Genomic DNA, 27,609 nt, shown 5'->3' on the forward strand with positions numbered 1-27,609 from the left:
ATGAAACTTCCCCAAGGTCAGTCTGAAGGCAAGGGGACTCTAATCCATGGTTCGTTTATTACTGAGGATATGTAACGTCAGAATTGTGATCTGCGTGTTGGGTGCGTATTCGTTTCAGCCACCACTGGGATTCGAACCCGGTTCACCTCTTTGGGAGGCGAGCGTTCTATCCCTTAAGCCAGTGTTCCCGAACCTTTTTATCACCGCGGACCTGTCAACGTTTGATAATTTTACCACGATCCGCTGGGGGGAGGGGGTGATTGTTTATATTCTAGATTATTTTGATTTATTAATTTCAATTTAATTGTATTTAAACATGCCTTCAAAATAAAATGCACCAAAAAATAAATATAAAGTGATACGTTAGAACGTTGAATCAATGAGAACTCAGAGCTTGTTTCTTTGCAAGGAGACGGTTTCATCTGGGAGTAATCGGAGACAATGATACATTACAAACATTAAAAAATTTATGTCACTACCTTCGGGAGCCCCCTTTTTTTAATAAATAAAATTTTGATGGAACGCAGATATTTTTAATTTGGGGTAAAAACCTAAGAATTTAAATTTAGTTTCAATGAAATGGGCGGCCCGGTACTTTTTGATCCACGGACCGGTACCGGTCCGCGGATCAAAGAGTTTTTTAAAAGAGTTTTTAAAGAGTCGTATTTTAAAGAGTTTTTTTTATTTATTTGTTTTTTTTTTTTATTTATTTATTTATTTATTTTTTTTTAAATTTGCTTTCTCAGGAACTATTCGACCGATTTTGTTCAATTTTTTTAATTTTATCCATCGCATCGCATGTTTATTTAGAGAAAGTATGTTATTGTGTCTGGTTTCGTAACAAAAAATATTGTCTGCACGAATTAATTTGCATATTTAAGATTGAACTCTCGACTCATAAGTGACTAGTAGTACGCAGAAATTTAATTATTGGATCAAAAGTTATCAGGATGTTCACCAGGGGTCTGTCCAGACATTTTGTGAAAGGTCCGTTTTAGTAAAATTGTGAAATAATTACTCGTAATGTGTGAATATAAAATAAACGTTAAGTCACATTCTTTCAACCAGGGTCCGCTTCTGTGAATTTGTGCAAATTGGGTCCGTTATTGCAAAAAAACTATTTCAAGGAGTTTTTAAATTGTAAAGACATACAAGATTATGCTCAACACTGTAAAATTATAATTAAAAAAATTAAATTTTAAAAAATAAACAGCAAATGCAGCTACTAAATTAGCGAGGCTACATACAAATATTTAGTATTTAGCCTATACTGCTGAACGCAGAATATTCATTTCGGACGAATAAAGGAAGAAGCTTCTGTCGAAGACAAAATTTAGTTCGTTTACATCTGTCCTTCTCCCCCCAGCCTTTCTGGGTAGGGTTTATTCGATTAATAAAACAATAATGAAAAGGTAAACAAATTTCTGAAGGGTCCGATTAATAGATAAATTATTTTGTGAAGGGTCCGTTTTCATGAAAAGATATTTTGTGAAGGGTCCGTTAACGGACCCAAATTTCTTCTAAACAGACCCCTGTTCACTTTTTTTGTACATTTTTTTCCTATCATTTTCCACTTTTATGGAGCTAATCAATGAGTGCAACTAACTGACCATATATTGAGTATCTGAAATTTTTAATAAATAAAAATGAGCTTTTCTTTTTGGAGGGGGAAAGATATTGAGAAAGTTTGGTAAATATTTAGGAGGAATCTTAACCGATGTCCCCCACGTTTATGTTTCAGGGACAACATAGATTTAACCATTGCAAAAGCTCGTATTTTAGAAATGCTAATTTTATAAAGTTCAGGAGAATGTCTCTTCCCCTCTCTCCTGGATTTATTTATAAAAAATGGTAAAATGAAATTCGTAAACACAAGTTATCGTTGTAAAAACGATACATTTGTTTTGCAAGAAATCGTTGTAAAAACATATAAATTTTTCTAAAAATCGTTGTAAAAACAAATTATTTCTAGAACTAAACCAAAATGGGTAAGCCTATTATTATTTTACTGTTAATTTAGAGTTTGCTTGAATATAATTAAACACGCAATTTGTTTTGAGTAACTTGCAGATGGAATGACACATGAGTAAAAAAATTATTAACAGCAGTTGCTAAATTTTGCAAAAGTTGAAATTTAATTTTAAAAGAAAACTTTCTTTTAAAGTCGTAAGATTGCTTCTATTTAGTTAAATATTTCTCCATAATTATTATTTCTTCCATGAGTTAGATTTGGCGAGATGTATAAAAGTTCAAATTTCAAAATTAACATTTCAATCCTCTTTGCAACTACGATTGAAAACAAGGTAGTAGTAGGGAGGAAGGAGGTGACAGCTGTATTGCGTCACTAACTCTTAGCGAATCGGAAAACCGCAAATAACTTAATTTGCATTTTCCTTCTATCTTATACCTTTTGAATGTTCCGTGAACTGAAAAAAAGAAATTTTTTTCTTCCATTTTTTCTCTGAATTTCTGTTTTGAATGTAAGTAATCTTTTATATTTTTTTATTTGTAACGTTTTTATCATATTTCCTGGCTTTGATGGCCTGGATTTAAATACTTAAATGATTATTCAATTAAACATTTATTTTTATTTAGGGGTTTTAATTACTTGAGTAATTAGGTTATACCCGAACATTTACTTAAATTGAATTCGGATACATTTTAGATTTTACTTTATGGCCATCGCTGAACAACCGACGTAATTTTGAGTTAACAACTTAAAAGTTGACTAAGAAGAAAATTGAATAAGAATTTTTTTTAAAAATACAATTGCAATTTCTATTTACATTTAAATTTAATTTAATGCAAAATATTCAGTACTTTTTATTTATATTAACTACGGCATCTAAAGGTAATTTATATTTTTTTAGAAAAGTATGCGATTTTGTTGAATCAAGTTTAACTGAACTGAAAGTGAAATCCTTACTTTTAAATTTATTTATTAATTTTATTTTCGATATTTTCATTTCGAATTTTTCTTTTAAAATCATTTATTTTACGCTTACCTTATTTTGATCACTAATAATGAAATAAATAAATTGAACTTTTTTTCTGATAAAAATTATCTTTGTGTTAAAAGGAAAATGTTTTATTAAATTAGAAATCGATGTAATTACACTAAAAATGCAATTATTACGGTATACTCTCGATATCTCAAAAATCTTGCTTTGTCAAAAAAATCCTTTTCCATCATATTTTCACCTAATATTAATATCGATTCTTATGTCGATGAGTTTCTTGTCTGAACCTTGTTACGTCGAACTCTTTTCGAAGTAAAAAATGAATTATCAACGCGAATTATAACAATTATCAAATTAATTATCAATTTTAATAAACTCTATTAATGCAAGTTTATTGTAAACAAATTCTTTTGTATTTTTGTTGCTTTTAAAAATGAATTATAATTGCTTTATTTAGACTTATTGTCAACTATTATCTTTATTAAGATTTATTAAGTACTATGATTCTACGTTTTAGAATACTATTTAAGAATTTATTATTTTTTTTTTTACTTTTTAGAGCATATATTTTTGAACTCATCTCGAAAACTCGCTACTTTGAAATTATTTTTAGCGTCCCTTCAGCTTTGAGATATCGAGAGAAAAAGAACTTTTAGATATACATTCTTGTAACTTTATTAAAAGTAATATTACTGCTTAAACTTGCTTTTTCAGGAAAAGCGTTTCTAAATTTTATTTGCTACGGTTTTAATTTAGACTGAAGTAATGTTTAAGCTTGTAACGTAAGCTTAAAAATTAAATCTAAGTTATTCAAAGTTTCAAAAGTATCAAGATCGATAGCTATATTAAAAATAAAAAAAAATAAAAAATTAAAAAAAAAAAATTGCTGTATTACGCCTTTACATTTTTTACCTCTGAATACCTCAGGGTTTTACCATACAGTCAATCTAAACAAAAATGTAAAAATTTATTTTGTAACTTTGGATTTATGCTCACTTCACGAAGAAAAACGTGGTTTTATAGTAGTGTTCGAAATGTATCAGTGTGAACTTAGTTATTAGTATTATGAAAGATTTTTTTGCAAGATACTTGAGGTTTTTTTTAAAGCTGCTTCCAATCAGCAGGAAAGCTGCAAAGTAAGTCTATTTGTGTTTTTACTCAACTTCTTTGGCACGATAGCCAAAGGTGGGCCAGAGCCTTCAGTTGCAGATTCCGCCAGGACAACTTATTCTTCGACCTGGACAGCTTGCTTTCACCCCTATCACTCCAAACAAAGCTATTTGAATATATATATATATATATATATATATATATATATATATATATATATATATATATATATATATATATATATATATATATATATATATATATATATATATATATATATATATATATATATATATATATATCCCCTCAAATAGGTTGTGTTTTCCCATATTTATTTTGAGTTTGGCTTAATCAAACATTAAATAATCGCTGTTATTTTATCTTTCAATAGTAAATTATTAATTTTATTTTCCAGGAATTAAATGCCGTTTCTGAGCTTATCAAGGCACCTGATTAATCTTGCACAGGTGCCCGATTGGACTCTCAATATAGCGCCAGATGGAAGTCGTAATTATGCTTCATCGTTCACGCTGCGGTGCCCGATGGCTTTGCTTTGACGCCAGATGGTTTTTGCTATAGCGCTTGGAGTAAGTACACTTTGTATTGCTTTATTTAGTTTCATAATGATCTGAAATATTTTTAATTGTAAATATTTAAATTTTCCGTTCATCGTAACATGACTATTACTAACTCGCCTAATCTTGAATTTTTGAACATTTTAAGTTCTTAGTGCGCCGGTGCTTTTTGAAAAAGATACAGGCAAATGCAGGAATCATATAATTTTAAATTTAAAAAAACTGATAGATAGATGCATTAAAAATACAACGGGACTCCAAAAATAGGGACAGAAAATAAAAATGAAAAACATATGAAAATACCAGCATTGAAAAGCTATTATGAATTTTTTACATACAATTGAAACTGTTGACTTGGATAAAATTTCCTTAATTTGTTTACATGTACTATTTCTGATTCTTTCTTAGTGAGAAAATTAGGTTTGTCAATTTCAAATGACACGTCAGAAAATTTCTTTAAAATTTTGTTTAGACCAGAATATGGTGAACTTAATTTCCTAGTGTTAGGATAACGGAATTCTTCGTAAATATTACTAAATCATTAACTTTAAAATTAGGTTCCAAAAAATGAGTGTCATAACGAATTTTGGTTTTCTTAATAAACTCTTGGGTATTTCGAGCAGTTATTTTTCTTGCTTCATCAACTAGAGGATGAATATTTTTATTTACAAGAGAATCACAGGGTAATTTTCCATACATTAAATGAACAGAAGCAGGGGTCTGTTTAGAAGAAATTTGGGTCCGTTAACGGACCCTTCACAAAATATCTTTTCATAAAAACGGACCCTTCACAAAATATTTTAACTTAAAAACGGACCCTTCACAAAATGATTTTTTCTTTATATCGGACCCTTCACAAATTTGTTTACCTTCATTATTATTTTGTTAATCGAATAAACCCTTTCCAGGGCAGAAAACAACAGAGATGGATGTAAACGAATTAAGTTATGTCTTCGGCAGACGATTCTTCCATTATTCGTCCGAAATGAATGTTCTGCGTTCAGCAGTATAGGCTAAATACCAAATATTTGTATGTTGCATCTTTAATTTAGAAGCAGCAATTGTTTGTTTTTTTAAAATTTAATTTTTTTAATTACAATTTTACAGTGTTGAGCATAATCTTGTATGTCTTTACAATTTAAAAACTCATTGAAAAAGTTTTTTTTTGCAATAACGGACCCTATTTGCACAAATTCATAAAAGCGGACCCTGGTTGAAAGAATGTGAGTAATTTTTTCACAATTTCACGAAAAACGGACCTTTCACAAAATGTCTGGACAGACCCCTGAGAAGGAAATTGAGTTACAGAACGAGGGGTGTAAATTTTCTCCACGGAATTTTTTTAGAGTTTTCATTGTTTTTACATCTTAACCTAGAGATTAATGTCGCATTAGATTTTTCAACTTTTCCATTTGTTTGTGGATGATGAGCTGAAGTCAATGGTTGTTTAACATTATAGTTTCTAAGAAATCTTCCAAATCTAGATGCTGTGAATGCGGCATTACGATCACTTGAAATTTTATCTGGAACTTCAATTTGAAAAATTTGTTATAAACAATTTGTATATGTTTCAGTTGTTATACTTTTTGAAGGAAAAGTCCAAAGATATCGAGTAGCATGATGAATAACTAAATGCAAATATTTTTTAGTTGAGTTGTAATAGTTGAGCCCTCCGACAGTATCAATTGATAAAATTTCAAATGGTTGCTCTGTAACAACCCAAATCTTTTTTGGTGAGATTTTTTGTTAACTTGGCAAGTTTCACAACATTTAATATAGTTAGAGATATCAATTATTATATTAGGCTTATAGTAGAAGGGTGAGATTAAAGCAATCATTTTTTTAAAACCAACATGACCAAATTGAATATGAGTTTTTTCTAATATTTTTGTTCTTAAAGAAAATGGTATTACTATTTTATGCAAACCTTTTTTCTTAATCGCTAACAAATCATTAATTGTTATGAATTTAGGATTACTTAAATTTAATTGTGCTTCTTTAATTTCCTCATGGGTCACAACTGGATTATTATCAAATAAACTGAAAAATACAGAATATCTAGAAAGCATATCAGCTTCATGATTTTGACCCTTTTTACTTCACAATCATACTTAGATAATTTTAAAGACCATCTGAAATGTCTACCTGTAGGATTTTTTATTTTCTTTAACCAAGTCAACGCGGAATGATCATTGTAAATGATAAATTTATTTCCATGCAAATAACAATGATATTTATCTAAAGCATTAATAATAGCTAAACATTCTAATTCAGTAATAGAATAATTTCTTTCATGTTGAGATAAACATCTAGAGTGAAAAGCTATTGGATGCATTGAGTCATCTGGATGTTTTTGTTTCAAAACAGCAGCAATTGCTACTTTTGAGGCATCAACAAACAAATGACATGGATAATTAGGATTATACAAAGTTAAAACAGGTTTAGAAATTAAAGAAGATTTTAATTGATTAAATGAGGTTTCGCATTCTACAGTCCAATTCCATTTAACATTTTTCTTAAGAAGATTATTAAGGGGCAATCTAAGTTTTGCATAATTATTGCATAATTGGTATACATTAATACTACCATTGTTTCAATATTAGTATTTTCAGGTGAATATTGACCTTGTTTTATTTCATATCCTAAAAATTCTATTTTAGTTTTAGCAAATTGACATTTCGAAAATTTAAGTTTTAAATTTTCCGTTTCACATATTTTAAAAATTTTCTCTAAATGATCTAAATGTTCTAAATAATTATCAGAATAAATGATAATATCATCAAAATAGTTTAAAGCAAAATCAACTTTATCTTTTTGTAAAATTTGACGAATAGCTCTTTGAAAAATAGCGGGTGAATTTTTTCAACCAAACGGTAAGCGTAAAAATTCATAAAGGCTAAAATTGGTTGTAAATGCTAATTTTTCAGTATCATTTGGATCTATTGTTAAATTCCAGTAACCACATTTTAAATCAATAGTTGAAAAATATTTAGCATTAGACAATTTATCAATTAAATCATCAATTCTAGGTACAGGTTCAGAGTCAGTTTTGGTTATCTGATTAAGCTTTCTAAAATCTACACACAATCTGGTTTTATTACATTCATCTTTTTTGTAAACAAGAGTAACTGGGGAGGAGTATGAACTATAGGAGGGTTTAATTATGTTAGCTTTTAATAAATTATCAATTTGATTTTTAATTTCAGCATTATCTTTAACAGATACTCTATATGGACGCAATGATATAGGCAGTTCAGAAGTTAACTTTACTTTAACAGGTGAAGTTTTAAGTTTGCCAATATAAAAATTATTTTTGGAAAATACATGATCATAACTAGATAAAAGATAATTTAACTTTACCCTATCCTCTTCAGAAGTTACAGGTATTTTATCCTGAAATTTTGAGGGTCGGTTGAGCCTATGCTCATGAATATTTAAACTATTGAAATTTCTTTCATCATAAAAATTATTAGTTTCTATATATCTATTATTAATACAATCATTTACCTTACAATTCACATTAAGATCGTTTTTATTCTTATTGTTGAAAAATATATTTGTATGATATTTTATTAGCACTGTAATAATTATTAGACTGAGAAAATTTATCATAATATGTAAAATCTTAAAATTTTTGAAAAACTCTAAAATTTTTAAAATTAATATGTATCTTAAATAATGATATTTCATTAAGACCAAGTATAGCAAAATTAAGAGGGGTGTTTATAAAGGCGCATGTTATTACTTTTGCAATGTTTCCTCTTTTAACACTTACCTTTTGGAGGTTTCCCTTGACATTTCCTTGAAATTGAGAAATTAAAATCCTATTAGAATTGAATAATTTTCTAATTTTGAGCACAACTTAATAACTTCTTCAACAGTAGATGGAGATGCTATACTCAGAAAATTACGAAATTTCTCTGGTACGCCTGCTTTGATGGATTCTAGCAACAGCTCTTCATCTATGTTTAGATCTTTCGACGCTTTCCGCTTCTCTGTAGCATATTCTGAAAATGACTTTTTTGGAGATGGCTTGATAGATAGAAAAAGTTCATACTTATTTTCTCTAGAGAAAATTTTTCTTGTAGTTTTTCCTCGAATTCGGTCCATTCCTCAATTTCTATGCATTCATTTATGTAGAAGGTAAATAAGTCTTTTTTCAGGAATTCAGATATGTTATTCCAGTTTTCTTCCAAATGTAGTATTTCACATTTTTTTAATGAAATACTTGATCCAGTTGGGGAAATTATTTTTATCCTCACACGGAGAAATAATAAAGCTTGCTGGAACGTCCACCTGTGTTTCTTCAGAATCTTCGTTGAATTTTTCTGTTTCTTAACTCCCAAGTCATTAAAATAAAGTTCTAATCGGTGATTAAAGGGAAAAAAATACTTTCCTCGCTTCTCTTCCACACACACACGCATTCTAATCCAAGGTTATGAATCATTTTAGAAGAGAAAGTCGATCATCAAAATATGTATTCCATTGTTAAATTAAATATCATTTTCAGTTTTCAATAATAATTCTTCGCGACAGGAAACTATCACTGCCGACTTATTTGTTACGCTTTGAAAGCATAAACATAGTAAGTTCGTATTGAGGCCGGTGCTTCTTGAAAAAGATACAGGAAAATGCAGGAATCGTATAATTTTATTAAAGTTAGGGCCGGAGGCCCACAAATGAGAACATTACATGTTGGTGGATAGATAGAGAAGAACACATTTGACCTTGGAAAGAGGGTTTTTATATCATTCTGGGCAATATATTTAAACATTTATGTCTTAGTAACGTGGGACTGATCGATTTCCTAAGCTACTAAAGACACATCTTCACATTTTCTGAGATAATTAGATCAATATTATTACTTTCTTTGTGGGAAAGGTTTTAAACGATTGCGCGTAAGATAAATGCTCTATTTATGGATTATATTTAATATATAATTGTTTTAACATTATATATATATATATTATATATATATATTATATATATATAACAACCGTCGTTGAACAGCAGACCTAAATTTTGAGTTTACGGCTACCAATGTTCAACTAGCCTTGCAATTTTGAACCCAATCCAGAAGACAATGGAATTCCTGGATCAGTATCCTCCAGAGGCATTGATTTGTTATGGGAAGTTGGAGGGCTTTTTGACCCCAACAGATTTAACATGTACCAGGCACCATTTAATACACTGTGGGGGGGATTCTTCGGCCATCTGGATTCTAACTCCCGTTCTCACGAGCAAGAGTCCAACGCCCTACTAATCTAGCTATACCGGCCCAAGAGTAATGTATATTTTATAACCGTCGTTGAACAGCCAACCCAATTTTGTGGGTTTACGATTACTTATGTTCAACACCGTAGCCTTGTAGCCGACAAAACTGTAATTTTGTACCCAATCTGGAAGACGAGGAAACTTCTGAACCAAGTATCGGGAGAAATTTTCTTTCGCAGAGGATGTTTTTATGGAGCTGACCATCAATTTGCGTTACATGATACAATTAGATACAAGATTATGCTCAGCCTGTGAAATTATAATGAGAAATATTAAATTTTTGAAAATAAACAGCAATTGCTCTTCTAAATAAAAGATATAACATACAAATATTTGGTATTTAGCCTATACTGCTGAACGCAGAATATTCATTTCGAACGAATAATGGAAGAATCGTCTGCCGAAGACAAAACTTAATTCGTTTACATCCATCTTTCTTGTTTTCTGCCCTGGAAAAGGTTTATTCGATTAACAAAATAATAATGAAGATAAAACAAATTTGTGAAGGGTCCTATTAAAAGAAAAATCATTTTGTGAAGGGTCCGTTTTTAAGTTAAAATATTTTGTGAAGGGTCCGTTTTCATGTAAAGATATTTTGTGAAGGGTCCGTTAACGGACCCAGATTTCTTCTAAACAGACCCCTGAGTACTGACGTAAAATGTCATCAGTGGTAGACGGATCGTGGTTTAGAATCACCTTACCTTTGGTCTAACCACTAGCGGTTTCATGGTTTTCCTCTCCGCATAGCGCAAATGCGGGTTAGTTCCATCAAAAAACCAAATCCTCCCAGAAAGGTAGTTTGTTTCAATGCTTGATTCAGGAGTTTCCTTGTCTTGTGGGTTGGGTCTGAAATTACAAAACTTCAGAGTTGAATATTGATAGTCCTAAACTCAGAATTGACTCATCTGTTCAACGCCTGTTATAAAATAAAATTACAGCAGAGTTAGGAAAATGGGAAAGTAACATCGCCCTTGATGCAGGTAGTTTTTTTAGTTGTTTTAATTGTTATGAAATCTTATCTCTTGTTTGAAAGTCTATCAATAGTTTTAAATGCACATTCTAATAGGTTGATAAAAATAGAAAAATTTCCGTGGAAATGTTGAGGGGTTTCGAAAGTTTTTTTTTTTTTAACCAGCATTAACTTTTAAAATCTTTATATTTAGATCTGATCAATAATCTATTATTTGTTTTGTAATAATTTGATTGATATTAGAAAATAATTGAAAGTTAAATGCCGAAAGAAAAAAATGGAAAGCCGAAATGCCGAAGGAAAATATATATATATATATATATATATATATGCATATATATCATGGTGCGTATCGTTTTCAAAAAGAGCATAAAGGTGCTTATTTTCAATTTTCGTTTTTTAAAATCCCTTAAAGGTACTTTTTTTATTGGTTGTTTTTAAAAAGTGCTTAATTGTCCTTTTTCGAAAATGAGATTTATGAAAGGGAATGTCGATTTCCGTCATGTATTATGTTAAAATGTGCTTTTCATATTTTTCTATTCAACGTTTTCAGAATTCATCAACCACAATCAATTTCAGTGTATCGTACCGTCAGTCCATAACGTATGAAAGCGCCCATCATTTTACAGGTTTGGTGAAATGCTTGGTGAGTCCGCATGTGCGTCTAGTGAGCTGGGTTCGGTGAGATTCTGGCACCCTGATGTGCAAATCTGCTGCATTTTGAAAGATATTCTCAATTTCAAGCTTCATTTTCCACCCTCTGAAATCGAACCGAAAAATCTCTTGATTATTTTTTAATGGCTAATATAATCAAGAAAAGAGTTCTTCGTCAAATTCTAGTTATTTTATCATGATCTTTGAAAATTATTTTGCACTTTGTTAATGTACATAGTGCTTAAAAATATTTTTTGAGTGCTTAAAAAGTACTTAAAAGGTGCTTATTTTTTGTTGAAAGATTTAACTACGCACTCTGTATATGTATATACATATATATATAGCCCCTTTTTATTGACAGTTTGTTTCAACATGTTTTCAGATATTGCTATTCTTCTTTTTAATTAATGCAGTAAACTAGAATTAATGACAAAAAGAACCTTCTCAAAAAGTAGGCAGTTTTTTGATTTTGTTATTTTGCTGATAGATGAAACTGGGGGAAAGAGCAGGTGGCCCCGTCTTTGGCGCAACCGTTCCAAATGACAATGAAGCGGGAATTGGGAATGACAGAAATAGTAAATAAACCTCCAAAAGTAAAAATTTACCAAGAAAAAGCTTAGCAATAAAATGCAAATAAAAAAAAAGCGTAGCAATGATTGAAGAATAAAATTCATCTGGAAATAAAATAGAAATTGAAAAATTCATATCAAATGTAAAAGATAAAAAAGGAACAAAAATAAACAATGAAAAAACAGAGACAAAGCTGTGAGCAGTAGTTGCAGAAATTTGAATATTTTATGTTTAACAAGGAGGCTCCATTTTCCAAAAAGTTATTATATTTCATTCTAATAGAGAAGCTTAAAATTATGAGAAAAACCAATCTAAAATCAAACCCATTATATCTTATTTTCCCTTAAAATATGATGTTATAATATATGATGTTATAAATAATATATATAATATATTTTTTTAATAATAATTTCTTAAAATTTATAACATCCTTTTTGAACTAAGAATAATATTTTTATAAAAATTTCGAAGCAAAATCATAATTAAAATGCTTATAACGCAACAAAAAAAAAGTGGAAAGGAAAAAAAGTGGCTACCAATAAATCTACCTCTAGTGGACAATGGCCACCCGATAAATTTCCCAATCTTTTTTTAATTTTTTTTATAGTAATTTAAAAAATTTTCTTATCCAGGATTGCGTGGATTAGATTTACTTTGATTTAACAAAGCTATTTAACTTGAATATTGTTACTTTTCAAAAATCTTTAAATATGTTTGTTACAAAGCTTTTAAAAGTAAATACCTACAATGCCTTTGAAAATAACTTCATTTTCTCTTTTGTACGATTAAATTTCTTCATTTCTCTCCTTTTCCTTATTTAGATTTTTATTTTGAAAACTATTACAAAACTATTTTGAGAGATGAACTATTAATCTATAAAAACTAGATTTTTTTAGAAAAAAGCGCTGTTTTCTCAATAGTTTTACAGTCAGTTTTATTGCTTTGCATATTAACTAACACTTAGTTACTAATTTAGGTACTAATTAAAAATGTTTCAACGCACGGAACTCCTGTGATCTTTTAACGGAACGCCATTTGAGAACGGCAGCTCAAAAACTTTTCGACCCATTTTGTTCAATTTTTGCATTTTGCCATTTAAAATTACACTTTTTAGAAATAATGTAAACATTTTTATTACAATTTAAAGTTTATTTTTACTAATATTAAATAAAATATTAATAAATAAGAAATACTTGTGAAAAATCATTTGTAGTTTATAACTATGTTTGGTTAAAAGAATTTTAGTACTTTGTTTAAAAATATTTCGATTCGTTTAAAAAGTTCTTAAAAGCTCTTTATTCGTCAAAAGAAATTATTATGACGATAAACTCATTTTAGTCATAAAATGTAGACAGGAATCAAATTAGGATGAAGTAAGGTGTACTGAATAAAATTTAAGCGCTCTAGTCAATCGGAAAGTTGAACTTTTCATCATAACTTTCTATCCTTTAAGGCAGGGAAACAAGTTAACTAAAAGGTAGTAACAAAGTTATTCTGTAAAAAAAAACCTTCAAAGAAAATTAACATTTTTTGATCAAAAAGAAATTTACATAGATTAGAAAAGAAATTCAGATAGATATTGTTTTATTCTAAACAACGGTTTAAAAATTAGAGATATAAAAAACTGTTTCGAAAATCATAAACCTATAAAAAATCATTTGTTTTAATAAAATAAAGTATATAAACTATATGATTGAAATTGGTTTTAAAATGTTTTAAAATTGAGTTTAAAATGTTTTGTTTCTAGGTCTGATCTTTGTCAGCATTTTTTAAAATAGCCAAGAATTTTCAACACATTTTAATATTCTATAGGAAAATCTAATTGTCGAAATTGTAAGTAACATTAAGTTCAAATTTTATTAATCGGGGATTTTAAATTGGCGACTTTAGATTGGCGACATTCCAAATATGAAATTCTATTAAGATTATAGCAACCCTGGAAAACCAAAACGGAATTGAAATATTTTTTAACAAATAGATTAGTATTCTCTCTCTCAGTTTGTAATTCTCTTTCACTTCGATGAATGATAGTAGAAAAATGTTAAATCTGCGTTTATTACATAATTTTTTTTTAATCTGTAAGCTTATATTTTTTAAAATTTGAGAAATTTGAAAGCAATGGTAAGGATTTAACAAAATAAGTTTCAATTTTCTTTGCTATATATAATATATAATTTTTTGTTTCCTATTTCTTTTTCTTTTCATTTATTTTATAGTCTTGCTTATATTTGTGATTTAATTGCTTTTTCTTATTAGTTTTTTCTTTAACAATGGTATTTTTTAATTTATAACAAAAGTTGAATAGTTATAGTTTATTATTGGTTTTTGAATGGTTATTATTGAATAATTATCACGTATTAAATGTTGTAAATTTATTCAATCTTTATAAGGTTATTTTAGGAAGAATAATTTATACTAAAATATTTAAATTTGTATAAATTATAAACTTGTAACTGCAGAACAAAGAATTATGTTCTCTTTTATATAAATTCAGTTAAAAATTGTATGAATTGGTGACGAATACATAATTACCATCAATTAGTTACAAAAGTGCAAATAGTGTATATGCAGCTAGCACTGTTATTATATGACCACAAAATGTAATTAATGATTTTAATGGTTTTAAATCTGTCTAACTTCCCAATTTTGGGTTTTCTAAAAATTTCATAGTTTTTAAAATAGCTCATTTCAATATTAGTCAATATATTTTAAAATAGATTAAAACATAATGAATTAAAATCTGGAACCGTTTACGGGTTTACAACTGTCATTCAATTCTGTATCGTTGAAATAAAGAACCCAACCCTGTATATAAGGAAATTTTTGGATCACTCAGCAGACTAACATTCTAGGAGGACCTTTTGATGGAACTAACCAGGATTTGCATTACAGCGGGAGGAAAAACACGAAAAGTGGCAAGGAGTTGTAAAATATGATCCATATACCACTGATGATACTTTACGGCAATATCGTGATCGATGAGACAAGTGCTGTCTATTGTATAATGTGGAAGAGAAAACTACGGAAACCTCTTACGGTTAGCTCGATGCCGAAGTGATTCTAACCTTAAACTGTCTACCATAGAGTTATTATACTGCAGAGCCGTAGTTATTGCGACATTATTAGCTATTATAATATGGAGCTCTATATAATAGCTCATATAATATGGGGCCTTATAATATAGCCCATGTAATATGTGTCTGCATATAGTTTATATAATATGTAGCATTATATTATTACCCGTATAATATGTGGCCCTTTGCAAGAAATAATATTCTCCCCGCACTACAGGCTATTATAAAATGTTACTCTATGCAATATTCGGTCCAATATATGTCTTACACTACAGGCAATGTAGCCTTATATACAAGTTTAACCATAAATATACAAAGTAATGAGTGCAGACGATATTTTAATCAGACTCAGAAACGTTCTTTTCCTGAGTAAACGTATTTTTCTTTGTTGTTTTGGATGAATTCTGAGATTTTTGATCCTTAAAGTATGAGGATAGCCGCAATCTGAAAAAATAAAATGTCTCAATGGTTTGAACCCGAGAGCGGTCGAAAGTTTGAATATCTCTACATTAATTTTAATTATTTTGCCGTAGTGATAAAATCACATCATAGTGATATAAAACGGGGTGTTAAAATCATGGTGTGAAAAAAACTTCGAAAGAAATTTTGATATTTATTGTTTTATACAAAAACAAGGGTTTGAAATTTGAAATAAATAAAACTTATTTGAAAATCGCAACCATTATAAATTCATTTATTTTAATAAAATGCATCATTACGTTTTTGACTAAACGATTTAAATGCATAATAAAGCATTTCGTTCTCGTATCTAATTCTGATATATCCCAGTTTTTTTAAAACTGTAAAGCACTTCACAATTTATTTTAATTTACTTAAAGAAAATCAGGATTTTTAAAATTCCATGTAGCAATTATAGTTCGTTCACCAAAAGTTGGCACTTGGCTCCACCTTCTCGTTCGCAGAGTTCATTTCAGTTCGGGAGTAAGAGGAGAAACATCTCCAAGTTAAAAATTGAGACAGCTGTTAATGCGTGCCAAACGCAAACTGTGATTCCTTTTTCAATTACTTTCTTCGCTTTATCATCAGATATTATTATACCTTTCGTTACTCTAGCTAATTAAATATACAGTCAATTCGCTATAACTCGAAGTACGATAACTCGAATATTACTATAACTCGATTTTTTTATGAGGTCCCGACCCTTTTATCTTCAATTTCATGTTAATTATTCTCGATTACTCGAATTTTACTTCCTTTAACTCGATTTTTTTTGGATCCTTTAAAGCAAGAAAAAAAACTTACGAGCTGATACCTTGCCCCTTCCTTTGCAACACACACACTGTCATTCGCACTCTTCATGGAGAAGCTAAAGCTGTCCCTCTTGAAGTATGTGAACAGTGGTTAAATTAAACGTTACCAAATTTACTTCAAGGATACAGTAAAAATGATGTTTTCAATATTGATGAAATCGGTTTATTTTTTAAATGTCTTCCAAATAAGACTATGATGTTTAAGGATGAAAACTGCTCAGGGGGTAAAATGAGCAAGGAGCGTTTGACTGTCCTAGTTGGAGGAAATGCGTCTGGGACAGAAAAATTGCCCTTACTTGTTATCGGAAAATACCGAAATCACCGATGTTTCAAGAATGTAAAAACGTATCCCTTGAATTACAAGTCTAACAAAAAGTTTTGGATGACATCAGTTTTATTTGAAGACTATGTAAGAAAATTGGATCGGAAATTCTTCGCTAAAAGAAGAAAAGTGATACTCTTTATGGATAAATGTACAGCACACAGTGATCTACCTAATTTGAAAGCAGTAAATTTGCAGTTTCTCCCGCCAAACACAACAGCAAAGTTGCAGCCGATGGACCAGGGTATCATAAAGTGCTTCAAGCAGTCTTATCGTAAATGGCTTGTCAGAAAAATGATCTTAAATATTGTAAGCATTTAGAAAGCTTGTAATTAATAAGCATTAATTAAATAATCCGACAATATTTTGAAAGTCCAAAACCGAAACTAACGGTAAGTCGAACTTCCGATATGTCGAAGTTTTTCGTCAGTCCTATCAGATTCGAGTTACCGCGAATTCACTGTATTTAAAATTAAAAAACTGCTATTTTCACAGCAAAATGTCTCAAAAAGAACAAACTATTAACTCAAAAGTGAGAATAATCAAATTTATGAAACACTTAATGTTAAAAAAAAAATGCACATAAAGATTGCGAAATAACTATTTTAGTCATACGATCGCCAAATAGCAATCTTGTTCAGGTTTGTTCACAATTTTCTCCCAAAAGTAGCGATGATGAAGCCACGTGATGAAGGCGGAGCCAACGAATTATACTTCAAACGTTTTCAGCTAATTTTAAGTTGGTGACTTTAGTTAGGATCATTCCAAATAACAAATTAGGGGGAAACAATTTAAGATTATAACAACAATAAAAAACCAAAGTAGTATTCACTCTCTTCTAGTGGAGTGGTTAATTGTAATTCAATGCATTCTAAAGGTAATGATTTGGATTTATCTTGCAAGTTTTTATTTTTTTTTTCGACATTTATATCGAAATATATATTGTTTTTCTTTTCATTTTTTTATAACTATGTTGTGATTTAATTGATTTTAGGTTTTTAGTTATTGAAAGAATTTAAGTTATTGAAAGTTGTCGGAAATTAAATTATTGAATGTTGTTAAGTTATTTAATTTTTTAAAGGTTATTTTAGGATGGATGATTTATTAAAATGTTTGAATTAATATAATTATAAAATTATCTTGTAACTGTCAGAACAAGGATTTTATGTTATTTCTATATTTATATCTAATTAGAAATTGTATTGTTAACAAAGAAATAAATACCATCAATTAATTGCATAAGTGCAGATAATGAAGTTGCAACTAGTACTATTCTTATTACAAACAATTAATGTAAAAAAAATCACTGACAAAACAAATTACTTCTAGATCAACACCGAAAAGGCCAACGTAAATTCGAATTTATCTTCTCTTCACAATCACTTCAAAAAAATAAATAAGTATGTGAACTTTGAGTATTATTTTTCCATTAATTTTGAGTTTTCTTAATCTAAATTAATTAAAAATGACTTTTTTAAACAACTGATTGATTGAATATCTCAGATCATATTAAAATATCTAACATTAAAAACTTTTAATGGAATATATTTCCGAAGGTTTCGAGGTCTTTGTTATTCTCTAACTTAAACGATGTAAAGAAACATTAATAGTGTGAAACCTAAAGAGTGAAGAAAATATTTCGGACTTTAAAAAGAAAAGTATAATTTTAAAAAAGAATGGTTACAGTAAAAATAAGCGATATAACTTTATAATAAACAGTTATTAGCTACACCTGACTAATAGCTTATTTCTTTATTATTTGTAAAAAAAAAAGTTTTTAAGATATATATCCAGATAAAATTGCACTAAATTTATTAGGACATTAGTCTAAATAAATCTAACTTTTTATGTATATTAAACACTCCTCTGTTTCTAGAGGTTGTGATCTTGCTCCTTGGAGAAAAAAAATTAATTTTATTTATTGAATTCACTTTATTACTTAAAAAAAAACACGTTTTGAGTTTAAAATATTAAAATACAATTAATATGGCTACAGTTTGTAAGTTTTGTAAAAGTTGAAAGGTACATTTCAAGGAATTTGTCTTTTCAGAAGATGTAAGATTTTCCACGTTTGAAATTGGATTTGATAAGATTTATAAAATCAAAAGTTCAAAAATTGATTTTTTGAATCTTTTTCTTTGAAACTATGATTTTAAATTAGAGAACAGCAAAAACAAGGGAGAGCTGTCCCTTTACTTGCGACTGCTCTGTTGCGTCACTAACTCTGATTTTCTTTTTTGATGTTCAGTATTCTGAAAAACATTTTCTATTTCAGTTCTCGTGTGTGTTGTCTTTGGTTGCGGATAACTTTATGTGGTTTGCGTGTCTCATATCTTTCATTTGAATGGTAAGTAATCTTTTATTTTTAATTTTCTGTGATAACTTGTTCTTTACTAATATTATTTTAACTAATGCTATTCTGACTATAATTTGACTTATCGTTCTGTTTTTATATTTGTGTTAAGTCAGGGGTCTGTTTAGAAGAAATTTGGGTCCGTTAACGGACCCTTCACAAAATATCTTTTCATGAAAACGGACCCTTCACAAAATATTTTAACTTAAAAACGGACCCTTCACAAAATAATTTATCTTTAAATCGAACCCTTCACAAATTTGTTTATCTTCATTATTGTTTTGTTAATCGAATAAACCCTTCCCAGGAAAACGAACTAAATTTTGTCTTCGGCAGACGCTTCTTCCTTTATTCGTCCGAAATGAATATTCTGCGTTCAGCAGTTTAGGCTAAATACCAAATATTTGTATGTTGCATCGCTTATTTAGTAGCTGCATTTGCTGTTTATTTTTTAAAATTTAATTTTTTTAATTATAATTTTACAGCATTGAGCATTATCTCGTATGTCTTTGCAATTTAGAAGCTCCTTGAAAAAGTATTTTTTTGCTGTAACGGACCCTATTTGCACAAATTCACAAAAGCGGACCCTGGTCGAAAGAATGTGACTTAACGTTTATTTTATATTCACAAATTACGAGTAATTTTTTCACAATTTTACAAAAAACGGAGCTTTTACAAAATGTCTGGACAGACCCCTAAGTCTGTTTTTAAAAAGATATTTTACTCTTTGAAGCTTTTAAAGCATTGAGCGTATTTTTTTTCTTCATATGGAAATACATTGAGTTTTTCGTGAATACATCTTTAAATATTAGGATTTATGTGACATTTGACATAACGAGTATTTATTTTCTGGATTAAAAATTTTTTTCACCTTTCCTAGTTACTAGAGTAATTTTTTTTATTATTAATTTCCGTCCTCGTTTTTTAGTTTTTTTCCCCACTAGAATTTATGTCAAAGCTACCAAATGCGGTTTTGCTATCTGAAATGCGCACAGTATCGTTTGGGTTCCGCGCAGTCTCGCTACGTCAAGCTCTTATGCTATTTTAAGCTGAAAATTTAATCAAATTCTACTAAGGATTTAAAAATTTGCTATTTTTAATATTTTTTGTCATCTTTTGCCATCTCTTAATAATGCTTACGCAAATAAGAAATAATTTGATTATTTAATTCGTTTCAGATTTCAAATTTTGAAATTTATCATTATTAATCTTGTTAAAAACACTAATATAAATTGTATTTTTAAAGCAATTTTTCCTATATTTATTTTGTTTTATATGTAATCGAATAACTTTTTCTATTTTACCTATTGGTTCTTTTAAAAAAGTGATTTCACTTATGCGCTATAATTACAAAAGAGTAATAGACAGATCGAAGAAAAAACTGAAAAATCTTTAAAATTTCTATAGAAAATGACATCTCCTGGTGTGCTAAATTTTTTATTGAAGAAGAAAAATGAAGCACAATTAGCGCTACAGTGGTGCCACAGAATAAGAATTTGATTGAGCGGTAGACGGATCATGGTTTAGAGTCCCTTTGCTGTCAGCCTGACCATGGGAGTCATTCGTGGTTTTTCTCCCCTTGTTACGCAAATGCGGTTAGTTACAATAAAATAGTCCTCTACAAAGGCAAAATTCTCCCAATACTTGATCCAGGAGTTCCCTGATCTTCTGGAATAAGTTCGAAACTAAAAAGTTGAACATTGACATCCGTAAACTCAAAATTGAGTCAGCTGTTCATCGTAGGTGATAACAGCAGAGTTTGAGTTGCAGTGGCTTAGGATACAGAGTTTTCCTCCCAATGGAGGTGACCATGGTTTGAATCCCAAGGTGGCTGGTTGATACAAATTTTGCACCTGCCTTGTACCGAGTACAGAACTGACGTAAAATGTCATCAGTGGTAGACGCGTCGTGGGTTAGAACCGCCTTACCGTTGAGCCAACCATGAGAGGTTTCATGGTTTTCCTCTCCGTGTAACGCAAATGTGGGTTAGCTCCATCAAAAAGTCTTCCCCTAGATTAATTTGTTTCATTGTTTTATTAAGGAGTTTCCTTGTATTCTGGGTTGGGCTTAAAATTACTAGACTACAGAGTTGAATATTGATAGTCCTAAACTTAGAATTGGGTCACCTGTTCAACGCAAGTTATAAAATAAAATTAAAGCAGAGTTAGGAAAATTAGAAAGTAACATCGCCCTTGATGCAGTAGTTTTATTAGTTGTTTTGATTGTTATGAAATGTTATCTCTTGTTTGAAAGTCTATCAATAGTTTTAAATGCAATTCTAATTGGTTGATAAAAATAGAAAAGCTTATGAGGGTTCCGTGGAAATTTTGAGGTGTTTCGAAAGTTTTTTTTTTTAACCAGCAATAACTTTTAAAATCTTTATATTTAGATCAGATCAATAATCTATTATTTGTTTTGTAATAATTTGATTGATATTAGAAAATAATTGAAAGTTAAATGCCGAAATAAAAAAATAGCAAATATTTAAATAGAACATATAATTTTTCCAATAACAATATATTGAACTAAATTATAAAAAGATCATGCATTTATGAAAAATTGATGATTTCCCATGTCGTTGTTCAATTCACAATAAAATTCTCATTTATAAAGAAATAGGTTTCCTTAATAGCCATTTTCAACTTTTATAGCAGTTCTTATGAGGTTTTATTTTTAAGAAAACCATAACATGTCTTCAAATAGAAAGAATAATTACTATTGCTAATAACTGTTTTAATAGAATTCGAAAATACATAAAATCAATTGTAATTCATAGAAAAACAAAAGTTTTATTATATAAATCACTTATAAGATAAATTTTAACTTATGCTTGTGAAACCTGGATCATATCCTGTAAGGATGAAGCTATGTTGGGTACCTTTGAGAGAAAGGCTTTGAGAAGTATTTTTGGAGGAATTCAAAAAAAATAGTGTGTGGCTTAGAGGATCAAATCTAGAGCTTTATCACTTATATAATGAACCTGACATTATTAACTTTATAAAACAACAAAGAATAAAATAGGCAGGCCACGTTATCAGAATGGACGAAGACTGTACCACAAAACGAGTTTTCAATGCCAGACCAGCTGGCACACGAAAAAGTGGCAGGCCGAATTTGAGATGGATAGATGGCCAAGAGAAAGATCTTTTGGTTTTAAAAACTAAAAATTGAAAAACACTAGAAAAAAAAGAAAAAAGTCTTGAAAAAACTTCTTGACAAGGCCAAGGCCCACCTAGGGCTGTCGAGTCATTGATGATGATGATAATATGGCTTCACTTGATTAAAAACTTCATTCTCTTTAAAAACATAGAAATTGAAAATAACTGTCTGCATATTTCAAGCATTCAAAAACGTGGCGTCCCTTTTTAAAACTTGCCAATCGTGAATGAAAAGAAACAAAAGTGATTCAAAATATAAAACGTAAAGTTGCGAACAAAAATGGAAAAATAAAAATTAGTAACTAAATTAGAAAAACCACAGCTGAGAGAGAGAGAAAAGGACAAACAGAGCATGGAACCACAGTAACAGAGATGATTGAATCCGGGTAAAATGAATGTCCACGCACTTTGGTGAGGACCTGTTCTTGTTGTTGCTTATTCTCACTGTCTGACGGAGTCGGACAAGATCCACGAGTTCGTTGACTGAAAGGAAGTCGAAGACTAGGAGAGGATTGCTAAGGAGATCCTCCTTAGAGAGTTCCATGCAATCCAAGAGGTGCTCAGGAGGAGCACTTGGTGCAGGTGACGAAGGCTTTCCTGCCCTCTTTGAAAGTGAGGCACTTGATGTGACCGATAGCAAGCCTTGATAGAACAGTCCGGGTACGTCTGTCACACGGGAGGTCCAAGGGACAAACCCGGTTTTGATCCCTTGTACCAATTAAGATATGAAAGGGTTTTCCTCTCCAAAAAATCACAATGCCTAGGATTTCAAGGTCCGAAGATTGGACAATTGAAGTGTCAATACTTTGATATTTAACATTCCTGATGAAAAAGGCAAAGCCTCCTCCACCCTTGGTAGATCTGTCAGTTCTATGAATGTCGAATCCCTTGATCTTAAGAGCTGAAGTTTTCTTTAGTTTAGTTTCCTGTACAGCAACTACCTGGATGTCTCCGTTAATTGCAATTTCTAATAGTTGGTCCAATTAAGTTCTCGTCGCCGGTGTGGTCAAACCGTTTATATTGCACTGTAATATTTTCAAGGTCTTTGAGTCTTGTGGAGACTGTCGTATACTTATCGATCGAGGCCCTGATTAATCTGCGCGACGGACGATGCAGCATCCATATCAAAAGTCAACGAAGTCATTGGTGAGGGAATGTGCAGCTTCAGTTAGTCCAAGGACCGGATCACCAGTAGGTAGAAGTCTGTCTTATTGGCTCCTTCACCCACTAATATTTAGCTGGGCACAATGGAATGGCCTTCACGTCTTGGGTGGCCCTACCAGGCGTAAACTCCCGACGTACTTCACCCATTCCGCCCAGATCACCCTCCCGCCAGTTAACGACATTAGGTGAGGACCTAATGTCGTTAACAAGGAAATCGACATTCATGTGAATAAAACAAAATTCTAGGGTATCAAGATAAGCTGATGTAACTGAGGTGGAGATAATTTTTGCCGAAATTGAATTTATGCCGAAGATTCCAACAATGTGAAACAATTAATGATTTTTCGAGTTCTTGATAACGGACATATCTGTCGTGTTCCTTAAGCCTGAATTTTAAACCGCATCTTGTTTGCCCTATGTATAGTCAAAGTCGCACTGACAAGGAATGTTGTGAATACCCCTGCGATTATCAAAACTAATAGAATCCTTAAGAGATTTAATTTTTTTAAAAACATAACTTAAAAAATTACTTAAAGACTAAAATGGAAAAGGATATTAGCAATTTTAAAAACAAACTAGCCGCGCTTTAAAATTTAGACGTTAAGAACACTGTAAATATGTTTGTTATCAAGAATTCGAAAATGCAATTACTGCGCATTGATAGAATCTTGGGCATAAATTCAATTTCTACAGTGCCAAAATTATTTTCACTCCAATCACGTCAGCTCATCTTGACTCCCTGGAATCTTGTTTTAGTCACATGAATGTTAATTCCCCTGTTGACGACATTAGTTCCTCACGACCTCTCCCTATCTTGGAAAATGCATTTTGCCCCTCTCAGCCACTTTGTTTTTTTTCTGTCTTTTTTTTCTCTCTCTCTTGGCTACTCTAGTTTTTCTAGTTCTGTTTCGCATCTTTATTTTTCCATTTTTTGTTTACATATTTTACGTTTTATACTTTAAAACTACTTTTGTTTATTCTCATTCACGCCTGGCAAGTCTTGAAAGTGGGTGCCTGCTTTTGTGCGCTTGAAACGTGTCGACTGTTATTTCCAACTTGTAAATTTTTGTAGCGAATGATGTTTATAGTCAAACAATATGGATCATGGGATTATTTATTGAAGATGTGGCTTATTTTACTAATTTTCAATTTTCGTACATACAAAAACAAATTACTAGACTAGATATAGTTCTCTGAGTGCAAAATCAACTGACGGACATAAAACCAAATTTTTATAAAACGATGAAAAAATTTCGTTTCTCTTATCAGGGGTCTGTTTAGGAGAAATTTGGGTCCATTAACAGACCCTTCACTAAATATCTTTTCATAAAAACGAACCCTTCACAAAATATTTTAACTTAAAAACGGACCCTTTACAAAATGATTTTTCTTATAATCGGACCCTTCACAAATTTACTTATCTTCATTATTGTTTTGTTAATTGAATAAACCCTTCCCAGGGCAGAAAAAAAGAAAAATGCATGTAAACGAATTAAGTTTTGTCTTCGGCAAACGCTTCTTCCTTATTTCGTCCGAAATGAATATTCTGCGTTCAGCAGTATAGGCTAAATACCAAATATTTGTATGTTGCATCGCTAATTTAGTTGCTGCATTTGCTGTTTATTTTTCAGACTTTAATTTTTTTAATTCTAATTTTACAGTGTTGAGCATAATCTTTTATGTCTTTACAATTTAAAAACTCATTGAAAAAGGTTTTTTGCAATAACGGACCCTATTTGCACAAATTCACAAAAGCGGACCCTGGTTGAAAAAATGTGACTTAACATTTATTTTATATTCACAAATTACGAGTAATTTTTTCACAATTTTACAAAAACGGACCTTTCACAAAATGTCCGGACGGACCCCTGATATATGATAAAGCGTTAAATTTATTTATGACTACTATCGTTCGGAAAGTATTAATTTTCCTATTCTTATTATCCCTATTTATTTTCAATGTACACTCTGAATCCGCCTTGATTATATTTATTGAGTAACTTACTTGTGACTGCAATAGTATCTGCGAGTCTCCCTCCAGCTAGTTAGTTCACCGTTGAAGCCTGCGTTTTACTGTAATTAAGCGCTCTATATAGCTAGAGTTTCTGGAGGCTTTGACAGTTACAAATTTTGAAGTTTTAAGGATTGGGTTTTCAAATCCAACCAACTCGATACAGTGTATTACTTTAAATAATTTATGCTTCTTTACATTAAATTTGTATGGAGTCATAGGATTAAAAAAAAGTGTTTATTTTATATATACATGAAATGATTAAAGCTAATGAGGCTGAAGCTGGACCTTTTTATTTTTAAATCTAAACATAGGTTTTTAATCTAAGCATAGGGTCAAGGGGGAATCGCACTTTTACCAGCATTATTAGATATTTATTTGAGCCTTGAGTGGAGTTGTATAATGTATAAACATATATTCATAAAAATGAGTTAATGTTAATGTTCTTTATAATATAGTATTTATAATACAAAAGTTGTTTTTTTTAATTAGGTATTATAAATATAAACAGTTATAAAAAGATTTTCTGAAATGTTTCTTGAAGGTTCAGTTATTTTAAATTTGGGATCTTTATCTTTAAATAAATCAAAAGAAAAACAGATTTAAAATAAAAGAAAAAATTTCTAAAAAAAAATCCGTTTTTTTTTATACCTATCTCAGCTTATATTAACCATAATCCAGCTATTCAAAGTTGAACAGTTTTTTTTATTGGTAATGCTTATTTCGTTTATTGGTATTAGTCTTATTATTCTTTATATATTCTTTAAATTGATTTGTAATATTTGATCCTGTTTCTTTCAGACTGCAACGAGACTTTGTGGATTCATTTGGAAAACTGAATCCGGAAATGGATGCTGAACCCGGAAATGGATAAGTACAATTTTTTAACTTTTTTCTTTTTTGTTAAACGTTCGGCTATTATGTAATGTAAAAATATTTAAAATATTCACGAAAATTTCATTTTCCCCAAAAATGTTTTTTAGTAATCATTACTGTTAATTGATGATAAACTATATTGAATCTTCGTGGAGGAGTTTTTGATGGAGCTAACCCGCATTTACGTTACATGGAGACGAAGACCACGAGAACCTCCCATGGTTAGCCTGACGGCAAGGAGACTCTAACCTATGATCTGTCTACAGCTGAGGATATTTCACGTCAGCACTGAGATCGGTGAAAACCGGATGCGGAATTCGTATCGATTGGGATTCGAACCCGGTTGCCGCATTAGAAGGTGAATGCTCTATCCCCTGAGCCATCGCGGCGCATGGATGAATGTTAGTGACAATCAGAAATTTTTACCCCTTACAATAAATAGGTCATTTTACTCCCTCCGCCGCATGTTTCTTTTGGATTCCTAATTTTCCTCCGCTGACAAAACTATTAGGGCAATTTTTTCCGATATTTACATTATTTCCAGGGTTATAGATCGAGCCGGCGAAACAAAGTAGTGTGAAATATGTAGCTTCTCAAGTTTTGCCCCGAATTAAATTTTGTCCAAGGTTTACGAACCTATACTTCAATCGGGATCAATTAAATTGTAAGGGACGTGAAGTTATTTGTTATTATATGTAAGTATTATCATTGCTTGTATTAATATTTTGTTATTTATTGTTACATTAGCGGTTACAAATAAATCACTTTTTGGTTTTTCGGGGATAACTATTTATATTCTGAACAAATTTACCCAAGTATTAACTTACCATCAAGTAACGGGCAAGAGTCTACCGTACTTTCGAAGATTCGTGGTTTATAATTTTGCTCGTTTTCATACAAATGCAGCTAATAGGGCTCGTATTATTATTCATTTTTTGTTTTGTATTTTCATGTTTTACTAGTTCTTTAAAATTAAGAAACGAACGCAAAACGTACCTAGTCTCAACAGAAAAGTACAAGTTTAGAAAAAGTACTCAACAAATGTCTGGCTGTAACCAAGGACTGTCTCGTCTTCAACTTCCTCAACTGTTTAAATTTTCCGCAACAGCTCTTTTAAAATCTCAAAGCTCTGTTTATCGGCAAATTATACTTACACAAAAGGAATCCTGGTTGACCTCTTGCTAACCAGCTAGTCGTCAGAACTCCCGCTCTTCTGCTATTCCAATTGCTGTGAGTATTGTCAGCTCCAAAATTCTAAATCCACCAA

The 27,609-nt window shown here is 30.4% G+C and overlaps 1 long non-coding RNA gene across 1 annotated transcript in view; it reads left to right on the forward strand.

Annotated features, from left to right (window-relative positions):
* Nucleotides 1–27,375, forward strand: part of LOC147812093 (uncharacterized) — a 33,049-nt gene extending 5,674 nt beyond the window's left edge. The window contains exons 2-4 of the long non-coding RNA XR_015433234.1: nt 4,486–4,657; nt 19,056–19,127; nt 26,268–27,375. This is a non-coding gene — a long non-coding RNA (uncharacterized LOC147812093). The remainder of the gene's footprint in view (nt 1–4,485; nt 4,658–19,055; nt 19,128–26,267) is intronic.
* The last annotated feature ends 234 nt before the right edge of the window (nt 27,376–27,609 follow it).

This window comes from Parasteatoda tepidariorum, chromosome 4, assembly GCF_982258835.1.
Source record: "Parasteatoda tepidariorum strain Cologne lab strain chromosome 4, Ptep-v5.0, whole genome shotgun sequence".
NCBI lineage: Eukaryota > Metazoa > Arthropoda > Arachnida > Araneae > Theridiidae > Parasteatoda > Parasteatoda tepidariorum.